At 41.1% G+C, this 18,245-nt stretch overlaps 1 protein-coding gene across 1 annotated transcript in view; it reads right to left on the bottom strand.

Annotated features, from left to right (window-relative positions):
- The window catches only part of VCAN (versican), a 109,998-nt gene extending 108,368 nt beyond the window's left edge, over positions 1-1,630 (bottom strand). The window contains exon 1 of the mRNA XM_002815717.5: positions 1,613-1,630. The gene's annotated coding sequence lies outside the window, so the exon portion shown is untranslated. The remainder of the gene's footprint in view (positions 1-1,612) is intronic.
- Positions 1,631-18,245: the final 16,615 nt, after the last annotated feature.

Below are 18,245 nucleotides of genomic sequence, written 5' to 3'. Positions count from 1 at the left end.
GGAGCGCACCGCCTCCCTCGCTCCTCCCTCCCTGCTGCCTTGGAGGACGGGGAAGGCAGGGATTTCACACTAGCCATTCATTTGTCAGCTGTGGGGGAGGGGACGCAGAAGCTAGAGAGACAGAACAGAGGCTGGGAGAGGGGAAGGGAGGCAGAGAAGATGGAGACAGAGGGAGACACAAAGATGAGGAACGCGACCCAGAGAGACTCTGCCGCGGGTGTGCGCGCGGCAGGACAACTCTCCAGGCGCCGTGTAGATTTCTCCCCCTTCCCGCAGCATCTCCCAGGGACATGCAGGACTTGCCGAGACGCAGTTGGATTGGAGAGCAAATAGTTTAGGCTATGACACTATTTTTCTACCCTGCTCTCCGCTGCCTAACACCCAGACCGCTCCACGCCCAGTGACACAGACCGCGAGCCAGAACAACCCGGATGCCCTAGGTCTGCACGCACCAGGGATGTCGCCCTACAGCGCCCAAGCCTCTGCAGGACGGTGGGGCGCTCCAGCCGAGGACGTCCCCCGGGGCTCCCGGCACACGCGCGCGCCGCTGCCGCTAGACCTGCCAGTAAAGTTGCTCAACTAGAGCGGAGAACTAGGAGAGGGTGGGGAATATGTAAGGAAACGGAGGACTCCTGTAGTCTGGGCGAGAGGACTGGACCCAGAGGCCCCTGATTCGGGTCCCCGCGCCACCTTTGTCTGCAGTGCGCTCTGGGTGCCGGTTTGCTTGTTGAGATGGGAGCGACAGACCCTGTTTCACTCTTCAGGGTGAGAAAAATTGTTGCACACCCCTGCCGATTCAGAACAGGCTTTTCCCGCCCAGGGGCCTCCCAGACCTCCGCGGGGCTCCCACAACCCCACCCCCCATCCTCTGCTCCTTCCCTGCTGGCCCCTTCGCACCGCGTGCAGGACAAAAGAACCCAGGGGCGCCGGGAGAGAACCGTGACAGTCCCCAAGTCGTCAAAGAGACACGGCGGGGATCCTGCACCTCCCCCGGCCGGACCGCCTCCCAGACTGCCTGCGGTCTGAAGGGGTCAGGTCCGCGCAGGTCCCAGGCTGCTTGGGCGCCGGGTCGCACTGTCAGGAGCTGCCCGGGAGTGGCTTTCCAGGAACACCAGGCACTGACCACACACCAGGGACTGGGAAACCAGGTGGCCTGCACCAAGGCGGCTTGGGGGACTTGTCTGTGGCAAGTCTTGGTAGTCCCCATTCAAACTTTTGCCTCGAGCGTGTTAAGAACAAAAAAAAAAATCAAAGTGCCAAAGGTCCCTCTCTTCTCTCCAGCTCAAGAACCCACCACTTTTCTATGATTTCTCTACAATTTATTCCCTCCCTTCCCCCAATTCCGTTAGTCATTTTACCCCCACCCCACCCTGGGTTTCTTTTGTCTGAATCTTTTTCAACACCAAGGTCCCTCTGTATCCCTCTCCCCAAAAGCCCTTTTGAAAGTTACCTGCATTTTTTAAGTGCCTACATTTTCTTAACTTCGCCTTACAGCTCTTTGCCTTAATTAAAGCCTTCTACCAATTGCTTCTTTTTTCTAAGCTTGCGGGTTTTTTTCTGTAAGTTTTTTTGTTTTTGTTTTTTAAGGGGGGAACAAAAGAAACGTGATTACCTTGGAAGGCGGCTTATTGCAGTTTGGGGGGAAAATTCACTGCAGCGCTGCGCGACTGGGTTCGGCGTTGCCCAGGCGGGTCACATAGGAAGCGTGGTGGCCCGGGGAAGGGTGCGGAGGGTGCGGGACGGTGCTGGAAGATGCGGGAGGATGCGGGGCTGGCCGAAGATCTTGGTCCCAGCTCCTGTCCACAACACCTAATGCTCTCGGCTGTTGCGTCCGCACGCCTGGAGTTCTTCCCCAGAAAGGCTTGGGGCAGCTCGCCTGCAAGTTCAAATGCGGGTTGTGACACCCATCATCATTATATCACTGTACCGTCAGAGCCGAGGAGGAGACTCAGCGAGAAGAAGGAGGAGGGAGAGGAGGAGGGTTCATTCACAGGCTCCAAAAGCGCTCCACAGCTTCAGCCACTCCTGAGTCCAGGCTTGGAAAGCGAGCCGAGGGGCGGAAAGGCAGCTCCCCGCGCCTGCGGTAGGGACCGCCTGCCTCCCTCCCCAGGCACTCCCACCTCTTGGCGTTTCTTCCTGACAAGAAGTACCAATCGGCTTGGGGACAGCAGCGCTCCCCATTCAGGGACCCACTCAGTAACATCGCTCTGCTCGCGGAAACCACTGCCCTCCCACTCCTTCCCCACCCCCACTTCCCCGCCCCCCGTGCAGCTAGTTCTGGGTTAGGGGAAAGGAGCCCCCAGGCTCTTAGAGGGCAGGCCAGCAATAGACAATTGAGTACGATCACTTCTTCTCGGGAGCACACAAAACTGTAAAATCAGCAAAGAACTTGGTTACAGCGTGTTTACGCGCCCACAGAGCTTGCCTGTCCCATCAAAGGGAAGTGTCAGGCTCAAGGCTCCTGCCAACCTGAAAGAGACACTGAGAAAACGAGATCCTTCGGGGACCTAGAGGGAAAGTGTAAGAATTCCCCACTGCACTCCCAGGGAACTGCCCAATGGGGAGCCCGGCGTCAAAAGACCCTGGTAATAAAAGGCTGGACAGGAAATTCCCCAGGCAAATCCCCTGTCGGATTCAAAGAGAATACTTTTCCTCTGCCACAAATCTCTCCCCACGTAAGTCTAGATTCTGCTTTCTTCGTTCTTCCTTTCCTTCAGCCTTTCCAAGTATCTCTGAGTAGAATATTTGATAATTTTCCCGAGTAACAGGGACTTCTTGGAAGTATCAATCACCTTTCATGCTTTCCGGAAATAAGACCATAATCTTTCATGCGTTTATGCGATTTTTTTTCTTCAGTCAGGCCCACTCCACTGTGTAAACAGCATCAACACATGCAAGAGTCCCCTGCATTGTGTTACAAAAGATTTCCAATAGGACCTTACAGAGCAAAGGGTCAAACAGTTGACACAAAGGATTTCTGTCCCCTTAGAAAAGAGGGACTTTGGATTTTCCTTTTCTTTGAAGTCAAGTATGAGTTTATACAATAGGAACAAAATAAATCCAAGGTGCACATCAGTATAACACTAGGGATACTAGAATGGATGGCAAACTTTTCCTTCTACACAAATATGAAAGTGTCCTCACAACTCTTCTCTCTGAAGCCTCTACTTAGAAAATTATATTAAACATAGGACCTCAAAACAGTAGTGATTAAAAATGAAAGACAATTTTTCCTCTCAACTCCTTTGATTAGTTTGGTTTAAACTTACGCTTTAAAACTTTTAGTAACTTAGACTCCTGTGCATGCGCATTTATAAGATTTCTTTTATATTTTGTAATTTGTAGGCAGTCAGCATGGTCATTGATTTTAAGTGATAAACAGGTAGAAGACTTGTCAGGATAATTTCAGTTCTCACCATGTGCATCTTTCATTTCTTTTGTTATTTATCAGCTCACTGCAGTAATATAACTATCAGTTACGTCATTTGGAAATCAATTTGTTTTTGCAGTGAATTATTTATTCTTAGTAAATTTATTGTACTACCATTCCAAACATTGAAATTTGATTTCATCAAATGTTTAGAATGATAGTCACAGAGCAGAATCAGACTTCAACCTTCATGTATAACATGTAAGCAAACTAAGGTGCAGAAAGTGACTGTCCCAAAGTCACACAATTAATAGTCCAGTGGTCTTTTCAGTGCTAATCATAGCAACTTTAGATTCAGGATTGCTTGATTCAGGAATGGAGAGAAATAAAATAAAATGAATCTTCATTGAAATATATACTCCAGACATTAAGGTAGAACTTTCTGTGAAACACTTCAGGATATGGATTTGTATTCTCATGCTTAAATTTGAGTAAATCTAGTTGAGTTTCAAAGAGTTCAACTAACCTGCCCAAGGCCATTTTGTAAGTGACAGATCTGCCAGTCTGAAAAGCTTGTTATCTTTTACCGTTTTGTCCCTTTATGATACAGTTAAGTAAAACCTTTCAACAAAGGAGAACTAGAGCAGAAACAAGAAACTAATAGCAGATTAATGCCCATTTTTAGGGAAATGTTAATAGTTAACGTTCACTATAAATAATGCCATCTGTATATAATGGAACATGATTGAAAGTGATGGGTTAGATACTTTTTACATTCTGAGATGTTTTCATTTATGTTGCCAAATTTGATTCTCTAATCCTCCACAATTTTTAGTTTCTTTTAATGCCAATAGACTTCACAACACTTGACCAAATAGTTCTACAGGACAAAGGCACTTTCTCAGGGCTGACTTAAGGAATTAGAATATGCACAATGTTGAAAAGCTTTATACTGCCTGTCTTTTCTTTTCTTTGACTTGTAACATTATTATTCAGAAAATTAAATACTTCTTCAGGCTATCAGATAACTAAAATGAAATTATACCCCATGGATATCTTCTTTCTATCTCTAGGGCAGACTTTCCCCTCTAGCTATCTAAAATGGAGAATGGATAAAAAAGAAAAAGGAAAACATATCAGGTATATTTAGAATAGAGTCTACAGTTGTATTATTATTTCTATGTAACTGTTTTTAATGACTTTCTTTCATCAAGAGAAAGAAAATGAGAGAGCATTTATTTCTGATTCTCCAATGCCTGACAAAACTATCAGAAGTTTTTGAATGGGAAAATATATATTTTTCAGGTTTTAAAAATAAATTGTATTTATTTGTCCATTAAACTTAAGTATGAATCAAACAGTAATTAAAATCTTATTCTGTGAGTCCCCCTTTAAATCACATCCTTGTACTGGCGATATTCTTTGTGAAAACTCCAAGATCCCAGGTATAAATGAAGCAAGATCTTCATTCACAATGCTTATGTCCAAGAGAAACCATAAGCCAGAAGCTATGTGCCTTGCTTCCTTGCTTTGATCTTGTCTTTGGGAATTTGGCTGAGCTCAGGGGCAGCAAGCCAATGACTTGGAGAGGAAAGGTGTAGATGGCAGATGTGTCTCCAGGGAATTTTATTATCTTCATCTAAACCCCCTTCTGAGGTTCTTTAGGATCACATTTCAGACTTCTCCTTTTTTATTGATCAGGTGAAGTGTTCTTAGACATGGCATCATCTATTCCTGCTCTAGGGATGACAAGATTCCAGTCCCATTCAAATTCAGAAAACAAAGAGCTTAGTTTCAACTCCTTGATCTGACTAGTCCTAGGCACGATGAAGCAAATTATCCTTGCTGGATGATGTAATAATGCTACAGACTAAAAATGTACTTTTATTAACTTTCAAAGACACTGGAAAAAGGAAGCCCATCCTCTAAGATTGTGTCATAATTTTTTTTTTAAATAAAACACTACAAATTAGGGACAGACATTTTATCCAGCACTTTGAATTCTCTTTGGCTTTCTAGAAAATGCAGAAATATAAGGTCTTTATTGCTTTCTTTTTATTCTTAAAAAAGAAATCTTGCAAAAGGCAAAGTGATAGTGGCAATATCATTGTGCTTTAACCTGTAGTATATAAATTGATCTGATAAATTAAACACAGACAAATTTCCTTAGAAAGCCATAAAACATTAGATTTTTCCCAGAAATCAGATATTGAGTTTTTGCTCTCCAACCCCCAAATCAAAATGTTACAGTAAAATGTTTGTTTTAATAATTTTTTTTTCTCCTGTGCTGTAAATGTCCTGTTCATGGTTGAGCAGATTTCTCTAGAACTTAACTGAAAGACCATCTACATCACGACAGAACTATGCAAGCCAAAGCCAAGTTCCAACATGGAGTGATGGGAGAGGCCGGGCTGCCGAGAGGAGATGACTTCATTAGTGAGAAGAGAGGCTCTCTGAGTCGGTCCTCAAGGCAGCCAAATGGCTCAGCACATCTGCACTCACCCTGGGAGGCTGCCTGGAGCAGAGCATCAAAAACGCTATCTTTTTTATAAAGAAAAAGATGAAGGCATAAAGAACGCAGTCCAGCTAAATTGAATCAAAGATTGTATCACTCTTACTCCCTCCTTAGTCACTTTCTCAAAGTCTTTTTCTTCCCTCCCCACAGTCTGAAAAATATAGGTCATTTTTATAAAGCATTTGTCTGACTGAAGCAAGACAAACTGAAGAGTCTGGTTTCTGAACACAAGGAAGCGGTAGAGATCTTGGAATCAATGAGGCAGGGCGGAATACAATGCAGAAGATTTCTTAAGAGGCAAAACTTTTGCAGTTGCTGTTTATTTTCAGTGACTACCCGTTTCCATTTATTTAATTAGACTACAGTGGGACCGAGACAAGGAGCATAATGAAAGCTGCTGCACTGATGGTGCAAAAAGACACATGGCATCATTAACGTCTCTGTGGTGAGCAATGGTAGAATGCAAGACAGAAAACAAGGAAACCTCTACGTTGTAAGAAAAGTGCTCAGCATGGGTATCAACCAGCATGTAGAAGCAGCAAGCATACATTCCATTTTTATTCTATTGACAAAAAGAATTGCAGGACTAATGCTTGCTCCTATTAAAATATGAGAAATCACATTTTAATCCTACAAATCAAAGGTCAAATATTTGTTGTAATCATTCCAAAAAAAAAGAGAAGATCTGTAAGACTTAGCAAATACTTATTACAAACAGACTGCTTTCAATTTTTTATATTTTCTCTCAATTCAACAAAAGTTTATTGAGCACCTTTTGTGTGCATTGTTTTAGATAGTAGGCATTATTCAAAAAAGTAACAATTATTTTCCATCCTTAAGGAGTTTATAATCTCTCTAGAAAGAAATTAACTCATTGGAGTAGCCAAAGTTACACTGATCTATAAAATGACTAGTGAACTTAGAGGAAAATTATATATAAATATTTTTGTCTGCATTGGCTGGTTCAGCTAGACATCATTTAAAAAAACATCCCATTGACTACAAATGGATGAAGGAAGGATGATAGTTCAGCAAATCTATCTCCCTTACTGGAAAATCTTTTTCATGCACATAATCTATTAACACTGAATCCCAGGCATTAACTTTATTGCACGTGACAAAATCATCTTTCTTATTTTCTTATAATATAGTTGGTAAAATGACAACATGTTATTTTACCAACATGTTGTTGGTATATATATTTAGCAACTATATACACTGGTGTATGCAATATAGTTGTATTGTATAGTTGTATTGTATATTGTATAGTTGGGTAAAACCCCAACATGTTGTCAGGGTTCATTGTAAGTGATAAATCAAACATTTGTACTATGTGAAAAAAAGGAGAATGATAAAGAAAAGCATTGGCTGTCATCCTAATAAGAAAAGAAGCTCAAGGAAATTGAACACTCTAAGGGTACTAGGATCTCTGACTACTGGGCACCAGTATCAAATGTAGTCACTAGAAAACAAGAGAAAAGAACAATGTGCTAAAAATTCTCCTTCTCAGTTATCATAAAGTTAAAATAATATGATTTAAAATATAATATCCAATCTATAGGCTTCCCTCACAAAAGAACTTGAGAAAGTGTAATGGCCTTTCCTATCCCCATTTCCACAACTCCTTTGGCCACTTTTTGTTTTATCTTCTCTCTTGTGGCAGCTGTCTTTTCTTGCCTCCTCCCTCCCATATCATCTCACAAGGTACCTATCTTAGTTTGGATTCCCACAGCAGCAAACCCTGTGACAAGGATTCAAATGCAAATAGTTTATTTAAGAGGTGAGATCAACAACCCTCTATAGGGAAGTGGGAAATGAGGCAGAGAAGGGAAGGAGGATGGGGAAAGGAGCATTTCTAGCAGGTTGCACTGAGTAAGTGGAGCTTATTCCCATTAGAAATGCTCCGGAACAGTACAGAACAGACATGCACCTCAGAAGCATCCCATCTGAGAGGTGAGGGAGCTGAAGTATTTATACACTTGCTGGTGGAGGACTTCTCCAGTGGGTGTTTATCCTCTCCCATTTCTGCCCTGTGCACAGGCAGACTGGGCTCTGGTTTATTTCCACAAGGGACAAGGAACCACTGAAAGCAATAAGCTAAAAGATGTAGGTAGGGGCTGCAATTAGAACTTGGGCTAGCATGCCCAGAAATGACACAGGGGAGGGGCTACGGGTGGGGTACCAATTACATCTGCTGTAACTCCCAATATTCTCATCACTACCAAGCCTGGTTAGGGTTGCAGGCTTTGCTACCTTGGTTGGAGCAGGACAAGGTGACAAGTCTTAGGATATTGGAGATGAATGTGAACTCTTCCATCAACTCCTTCCTCTCTCAGCTCCTTTCCTCCACCAGGATCATCCCTACTGCTACCTTCATACACCCAGGGCTGCCTCATCAGCTAAATCCCCAGCCTGAGTCTCAGTGCTTCTTCTCCCTCCCAGAGACCTAGTTTGATTCCCTCTCATCTCAATTCCTGGGAAGGACTATCCAGATAAGGCCTGAAAACTATTGTCCTGGGAATCATAAATGAACCTTCAACTCATGGTAGTTAAGGTCCAGAAGGGCTACAAATTACCCTAGTCCAAAATTTTCTTACTTTAGATATATATGTATATATATATATATATATATAGAGAGAGAGAGAGAGAGAGAGAGAGAGAGAGAGAGGGAGAGAGAGAGAGATAAAATGTAAAATGATTACATCAGTTGAGAGTGCTCTACACCTGAGAATTTCATTAGAGAGTATAGATGAAAACAGGAATACAACATACTCTCTGCTTTGAGAAACACTGGAAACTCAAATGACTTACTGAGGCCATGAGGGTATCATAAAAGAGTGAAGTAGAGAAGTAAACAATAGAGAATAGTGAGGAGTCTCTTCAACTAGAAGACTCATTACTTCTTAGTTCCAGCCAATTGTAATGTGGGGCTGTTGGTCCAGTATTTCCAGCTTTTAAAATGTTAAACAGGCCAGACAAAACTAGTCTGTGGGCTGATTTCCACCCAAGGGATGCCAATTGTAACATTTAAAAGTTTAAATGATCAAAGGCAAGAAGGATGGGAAGGGAGCAGAAATGGCACTCATTTTGTTCCCTTTATCCACTCTCTCCTTTTCTTCTTGTTTTTATTTCTTATCAGTAAACACCGTTATGAATCCCCAAGAGGCAGTGTGTTCTGCAGTGGCTTAAGAAGGGGAAAAAGCAATGACGGGGAAAGTTCAAAGAAGAAAGGGACCAATACACCAGGATTTCTGAAGAAACAAGTAACACTGAAACCAAAGTGTAGAAGGCAGGCAGGATGCCCTAGCCCTACCTAGCTCCCTTTCTTGGTACTTACCATGTGCCACCAGCAGCCCAGGCTCCTCTTGAGCCCCTGTTCCAGGGACCACGAAAGTCTCTTTTCCCTTTGCAGCTGAGGGAGGTAAAGCCCTAGGAACCCAAGTAGTAACTGTGGTTGCATTTTTCTGAGAGTGTCTTAAGCAATAATACTGTTAATTCTGTAGTCCTCACGTGCATTCTTAACCAATAGACTTCACGTGATTTGATATCTTGAGACAACGTATTCTCAGGTCTAAAAGACCAATTTGCCACTGTTCATGAGGATAGGCACATTTGGCTGTAAATGAAATAGAAAATACCTATACACTGTGGCATAGACAGTTGCATTTTTGGAAGCAGGTGGGGAGAAGTCAGGAAGGAGGTTTCAAGAATGCACGAACCTGAGGAATGAGCTAAAAATTTGATTATAATTGGAAATTGTTTCCTAAGATGGCCCAGAGATACCTAATCAAGACTGAAAGTTCCTCTGGCAAATGGAAGAACTGGGGAGAGGACAATGTTGGGAACAGATGCATGGGTGATGTTTGGCAAGCCATGGGAGAGGGAGCAGGAAAGAGCAGACCGGAGTAAAAAATTAGATTGCTCAAAACCAGGTTATTTTGTAGATCCCACTCAAGGAGTTTTAATAATTAAAACCTGGGAATTTCCTTTCTTTCTAATCACTGCCTAAACTGGTATGTCAAATATCTCCTCTGTTGAGATTAAGGTTCTTGAATCTTGGATAGATTCCATAACTAGCTGAACACTTTTAATTAATAAATGCCTGTTTTTACAGTGTAAAATGCTAATCTCATGTACTAATTAAGGCTTTCCCTCAAGCAAAGCTTCTATGCCTGTGGCTCAGAAGAGAAGAGCTGAGCAGAGAAGTCTGCTTTTTACAATTCCTTTTCCTCCCCAACACGAGAGTGGGACTGGGGCCTTGGCAGTCTGCTCTGGGACCTCTGCCCTTGCTTTTTCTAGGCTTCTACTTCTTTCTTTTGTCTCCAGCTTAATTAGGTATAATTGACATGTAAAAGTTGTATATATTTTAAAGTGTACAATGTGATGTTTTGCTATACATATACATTGTGAAATGATTGCTGCAGTCAGCTAATTAACATATCCGTATACTTAAGATGTACTCTCTTAGCACAGGTCAAGTATACAATACAGTATTAATAACTATGGTCAAGTAAAACAAAAAAGAAAAAAATAATAACTGCAGTCACCATGCTGTACCTAGGTCTGCAAAATCTAGTCATCTTATAACTGTAAGTTTGTACCCTGTGATCAGCATCTCCCCATTTCTCTCACTCCCTGACTCCTGGCAACCACCCTTCTATTCTCTGCTTCTATGAGTTCAACTGTTTTAGATTCCGCATATAAGTGATATCCTGCAGTATTTGTCTTTCTGTGTCTGGCTTATTTAACTTAGCATAATGTTGTCCAGGTTCCTCCATCTTATCACAACTGGCAGGATTTCCTTCCTTTTCAAGGCTGAATAATATTCTACTACTACTACACACATATGTGTGTGTGACACCATAATTGCTTCATCCATTCATCTGTTAATGGAAACAGATTGTTTCCATATCATGGCTATTGTGATTAATGCTGTAATGAACATGGGAGTGCAGATATCTCTTTGAATTAGTTATTTTATTTCTGGACTTTCCATGCTGCTTCATTTGTCTATGCGTCCGTTCTTATGCCAGTTCCATACTGTTTTGCTTAATATAGCTCTGAAATATAACTTAAAATCAGGAAATTTGATGCCCCAGCTTTGTTCTTTTTGCTCAAAAATGCTTTTTTACTATTTGGGGTTTTTCATAGTTCTACATGAATTTTAGAATTGCTTTTTTTATTTATGTGAAAAATACCACTGAAATTTTGATAGGAATTATATTGAATCTATAAATCATCTTAGGTAGTATGAGGATCTTAACAATATTGATTCTTTCAATCCACAAACACAGGATATCTTTCTATATGGTTTTTTCTCTGCTTCAGTATCTTTTTTCAATGTCTTATAGCTTTTATTGTACAGATCTTTCATCTCCTTGACTTATTTTACCCCTAAGTATTTTATCCTTTTTGATGCAATTACAAATAAAGTTAGCCTTTTAATTTTTTCCTTGGATAGTTTGTTGTTAATGTATAGAAATTCAACTGATTTTTTTTTTTTTTTTTGAGATGGCATCTCACTCTGTCACCTAGGCTGGAGTGCAGTGGTCCAATCTCAGCTCACTGCAACCTCCACCTCCCAGGTTCAAGCAGTTCTCCTGCCCCAGCCTCCCAAGTAGCTGGGACTACAGGTGTGTGCCACCATGCCTGGCTAATTTTTGTATTTTTAGTAGAGATGAAGTTTCACCATGTTGGCCAGGCTGGTCTCAAACTCCCGACCTCAGGTGATCCACCCACCTCAGCCTCCCAAAGTGCTGGGATTACACACGTGAGCCACCACGCCCAGCCTCAACTGATTTTTGTGTATTGATTTTGTATACTGAAACTGAATTGCTTATTAGTCCTAATAGTAGTCTTTACAGTTTTCTCTGTATAAGAACATATCATCTTCAAACAGACAATTTTATACTTCCTGCCAAATTTGGGTATCTTTTATTGTTTTGCCTTGTCTAACTGCTCTGGCTAGAATTTGCAGCATTTATGTAGAATAAATCAGTAGGGAAAGTGTAGCTTAAGTCCAATGTTTTCACATTGATTTTGGTCTGGATGATCAATCTTGCTGAAAGTGAGATACTAAAGTCCTCTATTATCATTGTATTGCTGTCAAGTTCTCCCTTTATATCTATTAATATTTGCATTATATATTAGGTACTCTATTGTTGGGTGCATATATATCTATAATTGTATATCATTTTAATGAATTGACTTTCTTTGTCTCTCTTTGCAGTTTTTGATGAAAGTCTATTTTGCCTAAGTCTAGCTACTCCTGCTCTTTTTGGGTTTCCATTTGCATGGAATATTTTTTACATCGTTTTGCTTTCAATCTGTGTGTGTCCATAAAGCTAAATGAGCTTATTTTAGGCAGCATATAGGTGGGTCTTCTTCTTAAAAAAAAAAAAAATCCGTTATTCATTCAGCCATTCTATGTCTTTTGATTGGAGAATTTCACTAATTTACATTCCTGATCATTATTAATATAGTAGGACTTATTATTGCCATTTTGTTAATTATTTTCTGACTATTTTGTAGATTCCTTGTTTCTTTGTTCTTTTCTTGGCTGTCTTCCTTTGTGATTTGATGATTTTTTTTTAGTGATGTGTTTGGATTTCTTTATCTTTTGTATATCTATTATCAGTTTTTGCTTTGTGATTACTGTGAGACTTATATGTGACATTTGATAGTTATAACAGTCCGTTTTAAGCTGATAACAACTTAGTTTTGATAGCATATAAAAATTATGCTTTTAGTCCCCTCCTCCATTTTGTTTTTGATGTCACAATTTACATCTTTTCACACTGTGTATCTATTAAAAATTATTGTAGCTATATTTTAATAGTTTTGTCTTTTAACCTTCAGACTACAAATGTAAGTGATTTGTACATCACCATTACAGTATTAGAATATTCTGAATTTGTCTATATACTTACATTTATTAGTGAGTTTTGTGCTTTCATATGTTTTTATGTTAATGATTTGCATCATTTCATTTCAGCTTAAAGGATTCCCTTTAGTATTTCTTGTAAGGAAGATCCAGCGATAATGAGCTCACTCAGCTTTTCTTTGTCTGGGCGAGTCTTTATCCTTCATTTATAAAGAAAATTTTGCCATATAAGTATTCTTGGCTGGCAGTTTTTTTTTTTCTTTCAGTGCATTGAAAATAATATCTCACTCTTTCCTGGCCTGCGAGGGTTTTGCTGAGAAGTTCACTGATAGCCTCATAGTGGTACACTTGCATGTGAGAACTTCTCTTGCTGACTTCAAGATTCTCTCTCTGTCTCTGATTTTTGACAGTTTGATTATAATATGTCTTTCTGAAGTCTTCTTTTGGTTAAACCTGATTGGAGACTTTTGAGTTTCATGTATATATCTTTCCTCAGATTTGAAAAGTTTTCAGCCATTATTTCTTGAAATAAGCTTTCTGTATATTTCTCTCCTCTCCTAGTTCTGAAAATTCTATGATGTGAATGTTAGCACTTTTTATGGTGTCCTATAAAGAATTTATTTATCCCTTTTCATTCTCTTTTTTTCCTTTTCTGACTGGATATTTTTAAATGCCCTATCATTGAGTTCACAGATTCTTTCCTCTGTTTACATTCTCTATTATATTTTTCATTTCATTCATCATATTTTTCAACTTCAGAATTATGTTTAGTTCTTTTTTATTACAGTCATATGCCACATAACATTTCAGTTAGTGATGAATTGTTTTTAAAATGATGGTCTCATGAGATTATAATGGAGCTGCCCTATACTAGTGTACCATTTTAAATATTTTAAACCATATTTTTACTGCATCTTTTGTTAAGACACATGATTTCCTACCATTGTGTTACAGATACCTACAGTATTTAGTAGCTTAGTAGCCATAGGCTATACCATATAACCTAGTTGTGTAGTAGGCTATACTATCTAGGTTTGTGTAAGTATATTCTATGATGTTTGCACAATGACCAAATCATCTAATGACACATTTCTCAGAATGTATCCCTGTCATTAAGACTGTACATTCATTCATTCATACATACATTACATTCATGACTATATTTCTCTCTATTGAACTTCTCCTTCTTTTTATGTATTGTTTTCCTAATATCATTCCCATCTGTTCATGTATTATTTTCCTAATGTCATTAAGTTGTCTATTAGTGTTTTCTTGTAGCACACTAAGCTTCCGTAAAACAAATATTTTTGAATTGTTTGTCAGGCAATTTGTAGGTATGCATTTCTTTGGGGTTGGTTACTAAAAAATTATTGTTCCTTTGGTAGTTACATATTTCCTTGGTTTTTCATGGTTATTCTTGCCTTACATAGCTATCTATGAATTTAATGGAGTTTTCACCTCTTCCAGACTTTATGGGCTAGTTTCAGTGGGAAAAGACCTTGACCTCTAGGTTGGTGTGAAGGTGCTGCATGGATAGGGTGCAACAGTTCTGGCTCCAGTGAGGGTGCAGAGGCATAGTCTTCATGTGATTTTGTCAGCTGAGCTGGCATCAGCAGAGATTGCAGGTGTCCTTGGTGATCACAACTGAGGATATCCACAGTGGTGGTGAAGGCAGTTGGAATCTTTGGTGACAAAGACTACTGAGATTCTTTTGATCTCTACTTTTCCCACAGGGGAATTCATGGCCAAGGAGATCCCTCATGGTGCCAAGTCTGACTTGCACATGTGCTCATAGTGAGGGTGGCACTGGTGTCTGATATGGGCCTTCATGGAGTAGCCACAGTGTCAGGGGCTGGAGCTTGTGTACATGTGGAGTGACAGTGGCTCTGGGGTTTGTGGCATGGTCATGTGCAGGTCTACTCCTGCTCCAGGGATCAGGGCACAGATACACCTGCTGTAGTGATGGCTCTAGTATCTAGAGTGCTGGTGCTCTTGGAGCAGCCACAGAGGCAGGGTCTGGGACAGGTGTGTGCAGAGTGACATTGACTATGGGGTCCAAGGTGTGGGCAGTGGCTTCCATGTCTGAGGTATAGACCCTCTCAGGTGGCAGAGCCAGGGTCCAGAGCACAGATGCACACAGAGTGGCCTCAGCTATGAGGCCAAGGGAGAGGCTAGCTTGCAGCAGTAGTGGCTCCAGTGTCTGGGGAAAAGGAACATGTGGTGTGACTACAGAGCAAGAATCTGGAGTGCAAGTATGCATGGGGTGGCCACAGCTTAAGGATCTTCAGTACGCACAGGATTGAGAAAGGCAGCATATAGGCATAACAGTGACTCCTTCTTGGGGAGTGTAGCAAGCTCAGCAGCATCTCCCTATCTGGAGGTTACTTTAGTTGTGAAAGCTACCGGTGTCCTCTGCCAAGCAGGTTACAGGGGACAAGGGTAGCATCCATTACCTGACTGATACTGATAGCCCCCATTCTTATTCTTTGAACCTAGCCATCTCCAGATGTCTCAAGTATGCCAGTCTCTCCAGCTATCCCTTCTGTGCAGTTATTCTCCAGTTTTTGCTCCACTGTTTTGCTGCTGGTTTGTAATTGAAACCTGGATCCCTTCCAAGGCTATTTTCATTTGTGAATAGTTGTCTGTTTGTTTTTTTGTGGAGGGATAAAATCTGGCATCTCCTTCTCTCCTATCTTGCTGATATCATTCTCCTAGGCTTCAACTTCTCTGTTATGAAGTAGCAAAGTGAGGATACATGAAAGGGACAGGACTGTCTTACTTACCTGGCAGCTGCTGCAATCCACTTTAGAATTATAGATGCTTCCCTGGATAACAGTACTCACAGCCAATGCTGCTAGTGTGGCAGATGTCCCAGTGTTGTTCACCTGGAGGACACACATGCACACTTTCCTAAAGCGCATAAGACACATCCCTGCTATACAATTTCCTGCCCTAGGAAATGCAACCATGCTTCTTCTTCCTTTATCTTCCTTAACTCTATGCCAGCTGACATGCTTCATATCCCCTGCTGCTGTGGTCCCCTTCTCTAATAGGCCACCCTTGGGACAAGAGCAAGGCCACTTTAGTCTAGTTGCTGTCCGTCCGAGTACAACGCAAATGTATTTGGCCAGGGAAATGAGCAGGGCTCTGTCACTTAGCCCATAAAACAAAAAACTTCAACCCTGATACTTGTCTGACCAAACAGGGGGAGCACAGGCTACCCATGCTCTCCTTCCAGTCACTTCTCTTAAAATACTTTTGCTTCTTTTCAGGTAGGTGCAAGGATGATTGACAAATTCATTTCCTGAGGAGATATGCTGAGCTCCACTTCTTACATACATCTTCATCATCTATGAAGTATTCTCTTGGAGCCTCTTTTTCACTTCTCCCATGAGGAAAAGAGAGAAAAGAGGCAGCCTCCTCCACAAAAGAATAAAATATGGTAGAAGACAGTGCAAAATATATTGGCAAGGAAAAAAAACAGGTTATCCAAAATGCAACAACATGTCTCTCTTTGGCAAAAAAAGATTTCCCTACAAAGAAAGAAATTATAAAATCCTCTCCTCTAGTCTCTCCTGCCATAGCCCCTTGGCTTTCTATCTATGCCCTTGTGTATTTGTGTGCCTGTGCTTCAAATCTGTATTAATCAGGGCTCTCCAGAGGGACAGAACCAATAAAATACACACACACACACACACACACACACAAAGAGAGAAAGAGAGAGGTGTGTGTGTGTATGTGTGTGTGTGTCTGAGTTGTCAGGGAGAACTGGCTCACCTGATTCCAATGATGAAGGCTCACAATAGGCTATCTGCAAGCTGGGGGATGAGAAAAAAAAAACAAAAACAAAAACAAACGAACAAAAAAACATAGTGTGGCTCTGTCCAAGTTTGAAAACCTCAAAACCAGGGAAGCTGACAGTGCAGTCCCCAGTCTGAGGCTAAAAGTCTTAGATCCCCCAGGAGGTGACTGGGGCAAGTCCCAGAATCCAAAGGCCAAAGATCCTGGAGTCTGATGTCCAGGGGCAGAAGGAGAAAAGACATCTCACTCCAGAAGAGATAGTGGAAAAGGAAACTAAGCAAGCCCAATATCCCCCTTCTTTTACCTGCTTTGTTCTAGCTCAGTGGCCCAATTGGATAGTGCCTGCTCCCAGTCTGCTGACTCACGTGCCAATCTCCTCTGTAAACACCCTCACAGACACACCCAGAAACAATGCTTCACCAGCCATCTAGACATCCCTCAATCTAGTCACAATGACACCTAACATTAACCATCACATTCACATTTGAATAAAAATGTCCCCGCATTCTGGTGATAAGGCAATCCCCTACACAAATTCAGGATTTCCTCCAATTCATAGTATTTTGGCAACTTCACAGATGTGAAAGAGAGCTTGCTACAGTTCGGCAATAGATGAAGAAAAACACTGCCTAATACTTGGTAGTCCTGAATGGAAAAGCCAGGTGTGTGATACAGGGAAGCAACACAAAGGGAGTAGGACACTGAGTGCAGACTTCAGCATGGTAAATAGGTTCCTGACACGTCAGGCAGTTCCTAATGTGGTTTCAGTTGAAGGAATTTAATAGGCTTTAAGATGTCAAAACTTGAGTGCCCATAGAATATGAGAGAGTGGCATAATGGAAAGAATATTAGAACTGAAGACACAGAGGGTATGAATCTCCGCTCTATGATTTAATCATTTTCAACTAAAGTAAACCAATTGAACTGAGTTTCTTCGTTGACAAAATGGTATCTACATCACAGAATTAATGCCAGTATTTGATGAGATTACAAAATAAAGTACCCAATAAAGTGGCCAGGACCACCATGTGTGGGCACATATGTGTGTGTAGTCTGAGTACTGCACAAATGTGTCCGGCCAAGGGGATGAGCACGGCCTGAAAACCCGCTCAAGTTCTGCTAGTTAAGGTCATTGGCCCAGCACAGGGTTACAGTGGACCAGAGGATGGGCCCACTGATTACACAAACCCACCAAAACTTGCACCCAAGGGACACTATCTGCCGTAGTTGGCATCTCTTTCTAATTTCCATAATACCTGCAGTGCTCCAGTAGCCACTCAATGAATGAATAAATGGAATATAATGTCTCATTGCTGGGATCTGGCTTAGGCTAATCTTTCTATAGATGGTAGCTTCTAATAAATCCAGATCGGATTCCAAAAGAATGAACTGCACAACTCAAGGACCATCTGACAATTAGACCAGTGTTTCTCAAAATATGTCATTGTGCCACTGTAACACATGACATGGATTTTGTAACTATGATACTAAATCATAAGCAACAAAAGAAAAAAATAAATATTTGAACCTCAACAAAATAAAAAACTTTTGTGCTTCAAAGGACATCTTCAAGAAAGTGGAAAGACAATCCATAGAATGGAAGAACAATTTTGAAAATTACATATCTGATAAAGATTTGTATCCAGAATATATAAGGAACTCTACAATTGAATAAT

The sequence above is a fragment of the Pongo abelii genome, chromosome 4, assembly GCF_028885655.2.
Source record: "Pongo abelii isolate AG06213 chromosome 4, NHGRI_mPonAbe1-v2.0_pri, whole genome shotgun sequence".
Lineage (NCBI taxonomy): Eukaryota > Metazoa > Chordata > Mammalia > Primates > Hominidae > Pongo > Pongo abelii.
The sequence above is the reverse complement of the archived record's forward strand: the minus strand, read 5'-3'. Positions and strand labels throughout refer to the sequence as shown.